Raw genomic sequence first — 11520 nt, 5'->3', positions numbered from 1 at the left:
TTTTCCCCAAGGAACCGAGATGAAGAGGAGTTAAGAGGTAATAATACCAAGGAAGGACCCCAAGCTAGATAGTACTTAGTTTTAGTGATTGTGTCTAACCAGGCATACTAAGGGACTTTACTTAAAATCAGATTCACTATTTTAAATGTATAGTTTAATGAGTTTTGACAATTGTCCAGAGTCATGAAACTGCCACCACAATCAAGATAGAGAACAAATCCATCATCATAAGAAGCTCCCTCATAAATATTTATAGTCAAGTCTCTCGGCCCAACCCAGACCCTAGGTAACCACTGTTCTGCTGTTCATTGCAATTGTTTTGCCTTTCATAGATGTTCATTTTAATAGAGTCATGAGCCTGACCAGGCGGTGGCGCAGTGGATACAGCGTCGGAATAGGATGCGGAAGACCCAGGTTCGAGACCCCGAGGTCGCCAGCTTGAGTGCAGGCTCATCTGGTTTGAGGAAAAGCCCACCAGCTTGAACCCAAGGTTGCTGGCTCCAGCAAGGGGTTACTCAGTCTGCTGAAGGCCCGCAGTCAAGGCACATATGAGTAAGCAATCAATGAACAACTAAGGTGTTGCAACGCGCAATTAAAAACTAATGATTGATGCTTCTCATCTCTCTCCGTTCCTGTCTGTCTGTCTCTATCACTCTCTGTCTCTGTAAAAAAAAAAAAAATAGAGTCATGAAACATTACTCTGGAATCTTCTCAGCAGACAGGAGCCTCAGTGTCCATTCCTACAATATTAAGGAAGTTGGAATGGCGGAGCCCAGAGAACCCTTCAAGCTCGAGTCTTCTTTCTCTTTCAGAAAGTCTCACCCCTTGGGGAATTAGGCTGGACTCAGGTTATAATTTTCATTCCAAAATGGACACCATTGTAAATCTCACATTCGGGGGCCTTTATAATGGAGTGTGGCCCGTTTCGGAGGTCTTGCTCCATCTATGAATCACCTAATGGAGGGAAACAAACCTCTTCTAATTCAATGATTCTTTAGCAAAATCATTTCCATATGACTTGACATTGTTAATAAAAATGGATTAAGTTCTCTCTGTTCTGGGGCTGCTAGGCTTTATAGCAAACAGAGCACCAGCGGAGGACAAAGAGAAAGGAAATGTGACTCCCAGAACTCTGTTGATAAGAAGTCAACTCCAAGAACAGAGGAGGGAGGGCTACCAAGACTGAATGGACAAAGGGGGTTGGGCAGAAGTTCAAAGGTCAGGGGTGGGACATTCAAGTCCACTTTCTCAAAGCCATGAAATGGACCAGAAGTTGCATGACCTGTGGTGGCTCAGTGGATAAAGCATCGACCTGGAACACTGAGGTCGCCTGTTCAAAACCCCAGTCTTGCCCAGTCAAGGCATATATGGGAGTTGATGCTTCCTGCTCCTCCCTCCTTCTCTCTCTTTCTCCTTACTAAAATAAATTTAAAAATTTCTTGATATATATATCAAGAAATGGACCAGAAGTTGACCATCACTCACTAGCTAATCTCTTGATAAGCATCCTGTCCTTGTTCAGACCAGCTGCCTTGATGTGAGGGTTATAGAAGGTAACTCTGGTTCTGTTCAAGAATTCCTTTTCAAAATGATAGAAATCTCTGGCATAACCAGAGCCATTTGAACTGAACCAGCCTCAGTTCAAACTTAGGCAATTGGTGATCCTCAAGGCTTTCAATGGTCTAGCCTTAATACCACCCATGAACAGTTACTGAGCTCATACCCTGAGCCAGACACAGTGGTACATGCTTTACAGACACAACTCTTCTTTACTCCTTTCAACAGCCCAATAGCAACAACCCAAGGAATGTTATTATAATCATTATCATCAAAGCACTACAGTGCCCCTGGAGTCAGACCTCCTGGGTTCAAATCCTGGCTCCACCACTCCCCAGCCCTGTGACCTTAGGCAAGGGAGTGAGCTGCTTATGTCTTGTTTTTCCCATTGATAAAACAGAGAGTGGGTGGAATAACACCCACCTCAAAGGTTGTTGGGAGAATTATTAAGTCAATAACTGTATATAAAGAGCTTGAAGCACAGGAGCCATTGTTAGTAGCTCCAGTTGTCTATCAGGCAGGAGAGAGGCTAAGGAATTTGCCCAGGGGCACTCAGCTAGTAAACGGCAGACAGGATTCAGATTAACCTACACTACACTGTCAATTGCCATGTTATCGAAAACTGATAAGACAGTAAAGCTACATTGTTTGTACTCTAGTTTTTGATCTCTAAGTGCAAAATGCAAAGTTAGAAACGCATTTGGCTTCAGGGGTTGCTCCAGTATTTTATTTGCTTGCCTGTTCTGTTTTCTTCATTTATGATTATCATGGCTAATCATGCTTTCCAACTGGCCTGGAATTGATGTTCAAGTTCAAACTGTGGAGGACTGCTTCTTTAAGAAACTACATATTGGGCACAGCTCTTTGCTGTCCTTAACTGATTACTAAAAAGCAGCTTTTGCAATGTTCGCGATATGTCTGAGTGGATCAGTTCAGACGAGCTTTGAGGAGGCATTAAAAGAAACAGGAAACAAACAATCAAAAGATGCCCAACCCACAGAAAAAGTAAGGTACAGCAAATGTCTGTCAAGCAAGTGATTGATGTCCATGCCAAGTGCAAGACAGATAAACAAAGCGAGGCTACGGCTCCGCTGGAGAGGAAAATAAAGGGAAATTGATATGGTCAGAGGAACGCAAATTTGCCGGATGGCAGGGAAGTGATGGGTCAATCCTAGTTTCACAGAATCTTAAATGAAGCAAATAAACAACGATCACCTCCCCCCCCCCCAATTAAATTTTTCTCCCAGGGAATTTTCCTTCTGTGTCTCTATTTCCTGGCCAGTGAAACAAGAATCTTAAAAGCCCTCTGGGGTATCTCTGTTTCTTTTTTTCTTTCTTTCTTTTTTTTTTAATATCCGCGGAAGGCATCTGCTTAAAGATGCTCTGTCAGAATACTTCCAGCCTGATATCTGGGTTGCAACTTTCTACGGCTTCAGTTCATCTTTTTAAGCTTTATGTGGGACTGACTTGTCACTGTCTCCCCCTTTGCATTACACTCATCTTATGTCTCATTAGGCAGCTCCCGCCACTGTAACCCCAAGTGCACATCAGCACAGCAGGGCTGGGCTCTGTGATTAATGCCACCTGGGTCTAGTTATGCTCATTCAGAACTTAGCAGGACTGAACTCAGAGTTCAGAGATCACCTCTTCCCAGGAGCACTTCCTTATTAGCCCCATCCCCAGTTCATACCATTAACTGAGATCCACACCTTTTCTTCCTCATCCCTCCACACATTGAGGGTGACAGTTAAGCTGGGGGGGGGGGGAGGAGGACTGTTTCACAGCAGGCACATCTCTCATTTTTGCAATTAATAATTTGATTCCTCACCTGTGTTATTAGCAGAAAATTTTTATGTGTATGTCTTCCTCCCGTAATATGGACCCCCTTGGGGTTTACCCTGTCCAAAGATGATCCCTATACTACGCGGAGACAACTCACATCTGAGCCATCACTGTTATGGCTCCTTGTTGCCACAAGGTGTCACTGTTGGAAACCAGACCCCTGCAGTCCGGTGCTTGCCCACTGCTGCTGTGATTCCTTGCAATGATAGACATTCCCACATAGGTTGTCATGGTTCTTTGGGGGAGGAGAAATCCCTCCCTCTCAGCTAAACGTGGGCAGAGTTCCCGCGCCGGGACTCCATGGTTGCAGCTCTTAACTTTTTTTTACACAGTAAGCCAGAGAGAGGGATAGACAGGGACAGACAGACAGAAACCGAGAGAGATGAGAAGCATCAATCATTAAGTTTTTTGTTGCGCGTTGCAACACCTTAGTTGTTCATTGATTGCTTTCTCATATGTGCTTGACCGCGGGCCTTCAGCAGACTGAGTAACCCCTTGCTGGAGCCAGTGACCTTGGGTTCAAGCTGGTGGGCTTTTGCTCAAACCAGATGAGCCCGCACTCAAGCTGGCGACCTCCGGGTCTCGAACCTGGGTTCTCTGCATCCCAGTCCGATGCTCTATCCACTGCGCCACTGCCTGGTCAGGCCATGGTTGCAGCTCTTACCGTCAACTCTGTCTACCACACAGAGAATCATACAATGCAAGGTGGAGTCAGGAGGAAGATAATTACCCCGCATCCAGTGAGATGGCAGGGGTAGGGAGGCAATGCAAAGTTACCTGACGAAAATCATGAATTTAAGGAGAGGTAAAGCATTAGGACCAAATACTGCCATCTTCCACGGCACGAGAATAAACCACCATACATCCTACTGTGCGACAAAGCAGAAGAGGGAGCTCTAGCTACCCTTGTGGAATTCCTTGTGGTTTGGTTAGTCCAGGCCTGTGTATTAATATGAATTTGCATAAAACATTAAATACTAAAGATAAAACATTCATAACCGTTTATTTTTTTTAAGTGATTTGAAACCATAGTGGGGGGGGGGATATGTGAAACCATACGGAAAAAATATCAAACACAATAAAAATCAAAACAAGAGCCTGGCCAGGTGGTGGCGCAATGGATAGAGTGTCGGACTGGGATGCAGAAGACCCAGGTTCAAGACCCTGAGGTCACCAGCTTGAGCGCGGGCTCATCTGGTTTGAGCAAAAGCTCACCAGCTTAAGCCCAAGGTCCCTGGCTCCAGCAAGGGGTTACTCAGTCTGCTGAAGGCCCGCGGTCAAGGCACATATGAGAAAGCAATCAATGAACAACTAAGGTGTTGCAACGCACAATGAAAAGCTAATAATTGATGCTTCTCATCTCTCTGTTCCTGTCTGTCTGTCCCTGTCGATTCCTCTCTCTGAATCTCTCTGTCTCTGTAAAAAAAAAAAAAAAAAAAAAAAAAAAAAATCAAAACAAGAATGAAGCAACAATGGCAAGTAAGGAAATGATTGCTTTACAAATTTTAGGTTATGGAGGTCCTGCAAGAGAGTGCCAACTTCCCGTCAGCTTCCTAGCAGCCAAGGCAGAGAGGGGACCCCAATGGCTCTTACATATTCCCCATTGTCTAATAGGTATAAAAAACAAAGCCACTTCATGATGACAAACAGTTTCCTGTCTCTAATTGCTGAGAATGAGAATGCGGTAATGATAATTTAATCCATTAAAAATAAATATTTTAAATGTTTCAAAGGAGGACAGACCATGAGGTTTTAGACAAGGCAATCACATAATTTGTCATCTAAACCAGCACACTTTTGAGAGTGAATTGTGGGGCTATGAATAATGATGTTGGGACAATTATGTTAATGGAAACTATTCTATGCAAACTGGTATATATGTTCATGTTAGCCCTGGGACACCTGTTGGTACATTAACTTTGGGTTAATGCAATTTGATTCAGCACAGTTTGCTATATTTTTCAAGAAACATTCTAAAAAATTAAGCGTTACCTCCCAAAGTAAATGCTGTATTCTATTCCTATTAGGTACTTACTTCTTTCCTAAGAATGTATTGGGTACTCATTTCAGAAGATAGGGAGGTTTTATTTGTTCTTAAATAGTTATTTTAAGAATATGGATGTTTATTCAGAGTCATGACCAATTCAGATGACTCTAATATTTATCTATAAATGCCCATAAATATCCTTTTGTATATTGATTTAAAATAGAAAACAACTGAGCCTTTCTCAACTGTTATTTCCTCAGGACAAAATGTCAACAAACTTTTCTCCATGTTTGAAGCCCAACATTAGGACAATTGTCTTTAGTTCTCAGGATAATGGCCTGCCACTAAAAGTGTTTGTGAGGGGTCACATTGCGGCTCACTCTGGAAAAGTAGAGACTTCCTGAAGATTTATGACTTACATTAAAAATTCAAACTGATTCTTCTGTCCTGTGACAACACCCAAACCTCCTTAGACAAGTTAAATTGTATCTAATTACATTATGTAAATTAGATACTTCAATAATAGTGGATAACATTAATTGAACACTTAATATGTCCCAGGCACGGTGCCAAATACTTTACATATATATCCTCATTAAACTTCATTACAACCCTAGGAGGTGTTATTGTCTCCGTTTTACAGATGAGGACCCTGGACATCAGAGAAGCTAAGTGGCTCGTCTTTTGTGTAAATGCAGAGCGGCAAGGTTAGGACTCACAGTCAAGTCCGTTTGATTCCAGAGCTTAAACCCTTAACAACTATGTTACTTCCTCAATCACCTCGCATCACTTCCGATCCAGTGGGAAATGACTTAGAGAAGTGTTAAGGGAAAAAATTCTCATAAAGGGTAATATAAAACATCCTACTTTACTATTTCCTCTGTCTCACCCCGAGAAAGGCTTCCTAAAAGCCCACCCAAGAGGAGACCCCAATATCACCTCTGCCACACAAGAGCTCTTGAGACTGTTGCAAGAAACTGAGGCCCTTTTCAAGTTGAGTCTAGACCGGAAGCTTAGAAATATTTATTGTTTATGAGTTGGACCAAAGAAATGCTTTCGGAGTGTAATGTGGTTAGAGGATTCAATTACAGATTACTGAAAAGGTCAGATTCTCAGGGAGAGGCTTGCTAAGATAATTGGATAATGACATTTTACACAAAACGAAGGAAGTCCAAAGATGAAAAGGTGTATGTGACAGACTGAGTGGCTAGCTGCGGAAAGTCACCATTAGCTCCTCTGGTGGTTATTCAAGACGGCAGCTTCCTTTTCACTTCTGATCACAGGGTTCCAAGATTTTAAAGTCTACTCTCTCAAAAAGGCCACCCACCTCTCTTCATCCCTTGTATCCCACAGAGATGACCCCAGAGGAAGAAGGTGCAGAAATTGATGAGTTCAGTCTGATTTATTCACTGTCGTCAGTTAATCCAAAATGGTAATAAGACTGTCCATGCTGTTATACCGTGGACACAGATGCTATCACACCTTCTCCAGGTCCAAACTTTATAGCTGTCATCATGGAGAAGAAACCAAGACACCTGAATGTGTATGTTTTCACATTCTTCTGATGGTGCCATTCACCACGGTGCTGCTTGCTGGGCGCTCACCGTCATTTCTATCCTCAGAATGGGAATGAATAGAGGTGGCAAGGATGCAGCCAGCAGAGGGGTTTTTTTTTAATTAGTTAATTTATTTATTTATTTTAAATATTTTATTTATTCATTTTAGAGAAGGGGGAGAAAGAGAGAGAGAGAGAGAAGGTGGGGAGGAGCAGGAAGCATCAACTCCCACATGTGCCTTCACCAGGCAAGCCCAGGGCTTTGAACCTGCGACCTCAGTGTTCCAGGTCGACGTTCTATCTACTGCACCGCCACAGGTCTGGCCCAGCAGTGTTGTGCCCATGAACATCATTTTAAACTCACAGATCTCTGCTCCCCATCCTTTCGTCCATTCTGCACAGGAGGCACACAAAGGGGAAGCAGTGGGTTTGCATTCAGCTGGTCCACAGGAGAACACAGGACAGAACCCCCACTTGAACTCGATGAGGAGAGAGGGGAAGGGGGTGCATTTGCTCAGGTCACCGAAGCAGGGAGAAGAGACACAGAGCCCCCCCCCCCCAACTCCTGCTCTCATTTCTGCTTCTCTCCAGAAGTCAGTTCCATTCTCATCTGCTGCACGCCAGTTCCTTCCACAAGCCTGGGGTGGAGGCTGCTCATGGGGCTTGACCCCCAATGTTTCCAGCTTCAGTAATGTGATAGATTATCTGTAACTATTACTGCAGTGACTCTTTCCATGGCTATATACAAGAGTCTTTGTGATATGACTTTCTGTTCCTTTCATTAAGAGGTGGGGAATATTCCCCTTTGTCTTAAATCTAGACTAGCCCTGTGATTTACTTTGACCAGAATATAGTAGAAGGAATATTGTTTGATGTCCAACCCTTGGCATCAAGAGTTTTCATTTTTGCTCCCACTGTGGCAAAAAGAAAAAAACCCATGGTGTTCTTACATGGAGAGTCTCAGGCAACGGCAATGCCAAGCCCTTAAATACATAGTGAGGCCATCATGGACCTTCCAGCCCCACTTAGGCCATTGGCTGACTTCAGCAACATCAGTAAATGCACTTGAGACCAGCACAAGAACCACCCAGGTAATGCACAGATACAGCCATGCCATTAATTGTGAAAATAATGGCATGGCTATATCAAATCACTAAGTTTAGGGGTGGTCTGTTACGCAGCTATAGGTAACTGGTACAAGAGAAATGTCTATCTTTAGACCAATCACTGTGCCTAAAAAGGAAGGGTTATCTCTCAAGATACCAGGTCCTATCGAACCACATATCAGAGTAAGAAACAAGAAATAGCAATTCCCCTAAAAGAAGTGTGATGCTATTCCCAAAGCAGAGAGGTGGGTCTGGGAGACTAATACAGCCCTGTATGCTGTAGTGTGCTCCCTTCCAGCCCAGAGCTTCCGTGTTAATGGATAGGCTCCATCAGCCTAATGTATTCACAGAGCCATCACCAGGGCTCATGCTGAGGACTAAGCAAACGGCAGGAAGGCAAAACAGTGAGTCACAGAAAGGGGAGCTCTGTTAGATCAGGGTGCAGGAATGCTGCTGCATTCGAAAGAAAGATTACTTCAAATTAGACTGAAAAATCAATGTCCCCTCAGTGGAGCCACGGAGGAAGAATCTACTCTGTGGTGTTGCCTGGCGCTCCCAAGATGACCAGAGGCAGAGCAATCATCCACGTGCTCAATATCCTTACTGTTGCTTGACCTGTGGTGGCGCAGTGGATAGAGCATTGATCTGGAATGCTGAGGTCACTGGTTCAAAACCCTGGGCTTGCCTGGGCAAGGCACATAAGAAAAGCTATCAATTAATAAACAACTAAAGTGAAGCAACTATGAGTTGATACTTCTAGCCCGCTGTCCCTCTTTCTCTTCCCTCTATAAAATCAATAAATAAAAATCTTAAAAAAATATGTATCTTCACTGGAATAAAGCCTTTTCTTTGTTTCTCTCCATGAACACTAGGCTTTGAGAGATTATACTTTCAAATACACTGTACTTATTAATTAACAATTTACTTCCTGGAATTTTCTGCATTAGAGACATGTCTAGCTGCAAATTAAACAATCTGATCAGCATGTGATTAAGTGTTACCACACTGAGTTGCTATAATTTCAGCCAAAAGCAAAGAAAAGAAAAAACTAGTTTGCATATTTATCCACAGTGAGATTTCACAGACCATTTTCGTTAAATGTCTTTAAAACATTGAAGAGAGTTGAAGGACTCTCATCAATGCCTTTTATGATTTATAAGGTCCCAAGCAGGGCCTGTGAGCAGGACAGTCTTCCATCGGCAGTCATCCCCATAGGCCCGGAGGCCTAATCAGAAATCCCCATCCCTGGAAGGGAAGGACGGGAACTGACAACCTGTGGGCTGCTGCTCTAATGTTTCTTTCAGATCACCCAGAACGACACACTGAGGAAAGTAACTGCACAACACGGTGTCCATTTTCCTTAGCACCCCTGCGTGAAACTGAATTTCAACAAACTACCCAAATTTGAAATCCACTTTCCCAGTGTACCATTGGACATAGACCCCTCCCCGCACAAAGTACACACCCACATCAAGAAAACAAGTACATGTCACATAATATCAAGAAATTAGTTAAACGTAGCATTAATTTTTTTCTCTAAAAGCAGGATGTATCCTCAGGTGCATTTAAATTGGCAGTATGCTTTATTAGCACGGAAGAAATAGTGAACATGATTTCTCTGATTTCTACAAAGTTGCCAACTCTCTATTCTTAAGAGAAACTCACCTTTTTCTGAATCTCTATCCTTTCTAAACATTTTCATGTTAAAGTGTCCTTCCATTTAAAAAATGCTGGTAGCAGTACATGGTTGCTTTGTTTAAAACAAAAATTTATTACTAACAAAATTAAAAGTTGTCCACTCAACCAGCCCCCAGGATTATTTTTAACTGGATTGTGAAGTCAAAACACCCGAGAACCACTGACCTGGATGCTCTTTTCTCTTTCAGACCTAACATTATATTATGTTCTTTCTGTGATCTGATGCTTAATTGATGTGTCTTAGACTTTCACTCCAATTCACCTGCCTCACTAAAACGTTTCCATTTTAACCCAAGTAATTAATCCCAGGAGGTCCGCCATGATTTATACTTTACTAAGTACAATGACTAAACAAAGATCCCCACAGCCTCAGAAGACCAGGGCCACAGACAGTGTGACAAGCCTCTCTCTGTGCCATTCGCTCGCCACCTTGGACATGGGAACATCCTAACAGTCTTCACAATGTGACTGCTCTTTCCAGCTCAGCGTGCGGCTTTGAGACACTATAAATGGATTGGTTCAAGTCTCAAAGTACAAAACCTGTACGTCTGGACAGATCTCTCAGCCTCAGCTGTAGACCCGAGAGTAGCATTAAGCCCTCTTTCATAAGCACAGGAGAAGGATTAAATAAGTAATTGTGCCCAACATGCTTAGCAGAGGCTGCTGGCATATAGTAAACCCCCAAATGGTCTACAGAAACCAGTTAACTTCTGAGGCTGTTTTTGGTACATTTCAAATGTTTGTGATGCGTGAAGGCATTGATTGGGCCCTTCAAAGGAACCACCAGTTTTCATTGTTTGCCATTATTTGCTAGGAAGGCTGGCTGACATCGGTGGTCACAGGTCCATATCGGTCCAGCAAGCACAAAAAAAAGGATCAAGGGGCACCTGGTGAATGTTGGCCTTCTATGACCCCTTTGGAGGAAGGAAGAGAGAGCTGAGAGTTGTTGGCAGCCAATTTTTCTTTCTTTAGCATGAAAATGACGTGCATTCATTTCTTCCTTCCCTTCAGTCCCTCACCCAATCCACAAATGGAGTGAGTGCTGACCAAGCTCCAGGCACTGGACACACGGCATGGAGAGCATTAGACATAGTCTCCGCCCAGAGGAAGAGCAATTTCCAGGCCCACTCCTGTGGGAGGGCTGGGTGCCATATGTTCATTCAAGCCCTGGCAGACACCTTCCTGGAAGGAAGGACAAGTTCACGAGAAACTTTCCCATTCTCGCCTTTGAGGGAACATGGACATGATCTCCTGCACCAGTGTCCCCTCCCGGCATCACAGAAAGCAATACACTACTGGTAGGAAGTCCTCCTCTCTGGTGGGAGTGGGGGGTATTAACAATGGGGACACACAGGGCTCTGCTGCTCAACAGTGCTCAGTGCATCTGTGACTTTGTCCAGGTGCAAACTGTTAGGGTTTTATTTATTCTTCTTCCGGTCACATTGAGAGAACAAGATCACTTACTACCCTGCTTCTTCCACTAGACACTTCTTTTATGTACAGATTGTAAACAGTGATATAATGGTGGGTTCATGCAGTTTGCAAAACCTGGAGAGAGAACAAAGAAACCAGGTTGCAGAGCAGCCTTTTAAAGCAGAAATTACAGCAGCAAGGGGACCATTGGCCAAGACAGCAAGTACGCGACAGCCTGGGAGGAATGGCCATTAATGGGTAATCGTTCCTCAGTTCTCGAGCCAGAGCCGGTAGCACGAGCTGGTTCCTGCTCCCCATATGCCCGGGCTCAGCATGCCTTCCCAGCTGTCACTACCGGAACT

Source organism: Saccopteryx bilineata, chromosome 7, assembly GCF_036850765.1.
Source record: "Saccopteryx bilineata isolate mSacBil1 chromosome 7, mSacBil1_pri_phased_curated, whole genome shotgun sequence".
Taxonomy (NCBI): Eukaryota; Metazoa; Chordata; class Mammalia; order Chiroptera; family Emballonuridae; genus Saccopteryx; species Saccopteryx bilineata.
This window is presented reverse-complemented; position numbering follows the sequence as displayed.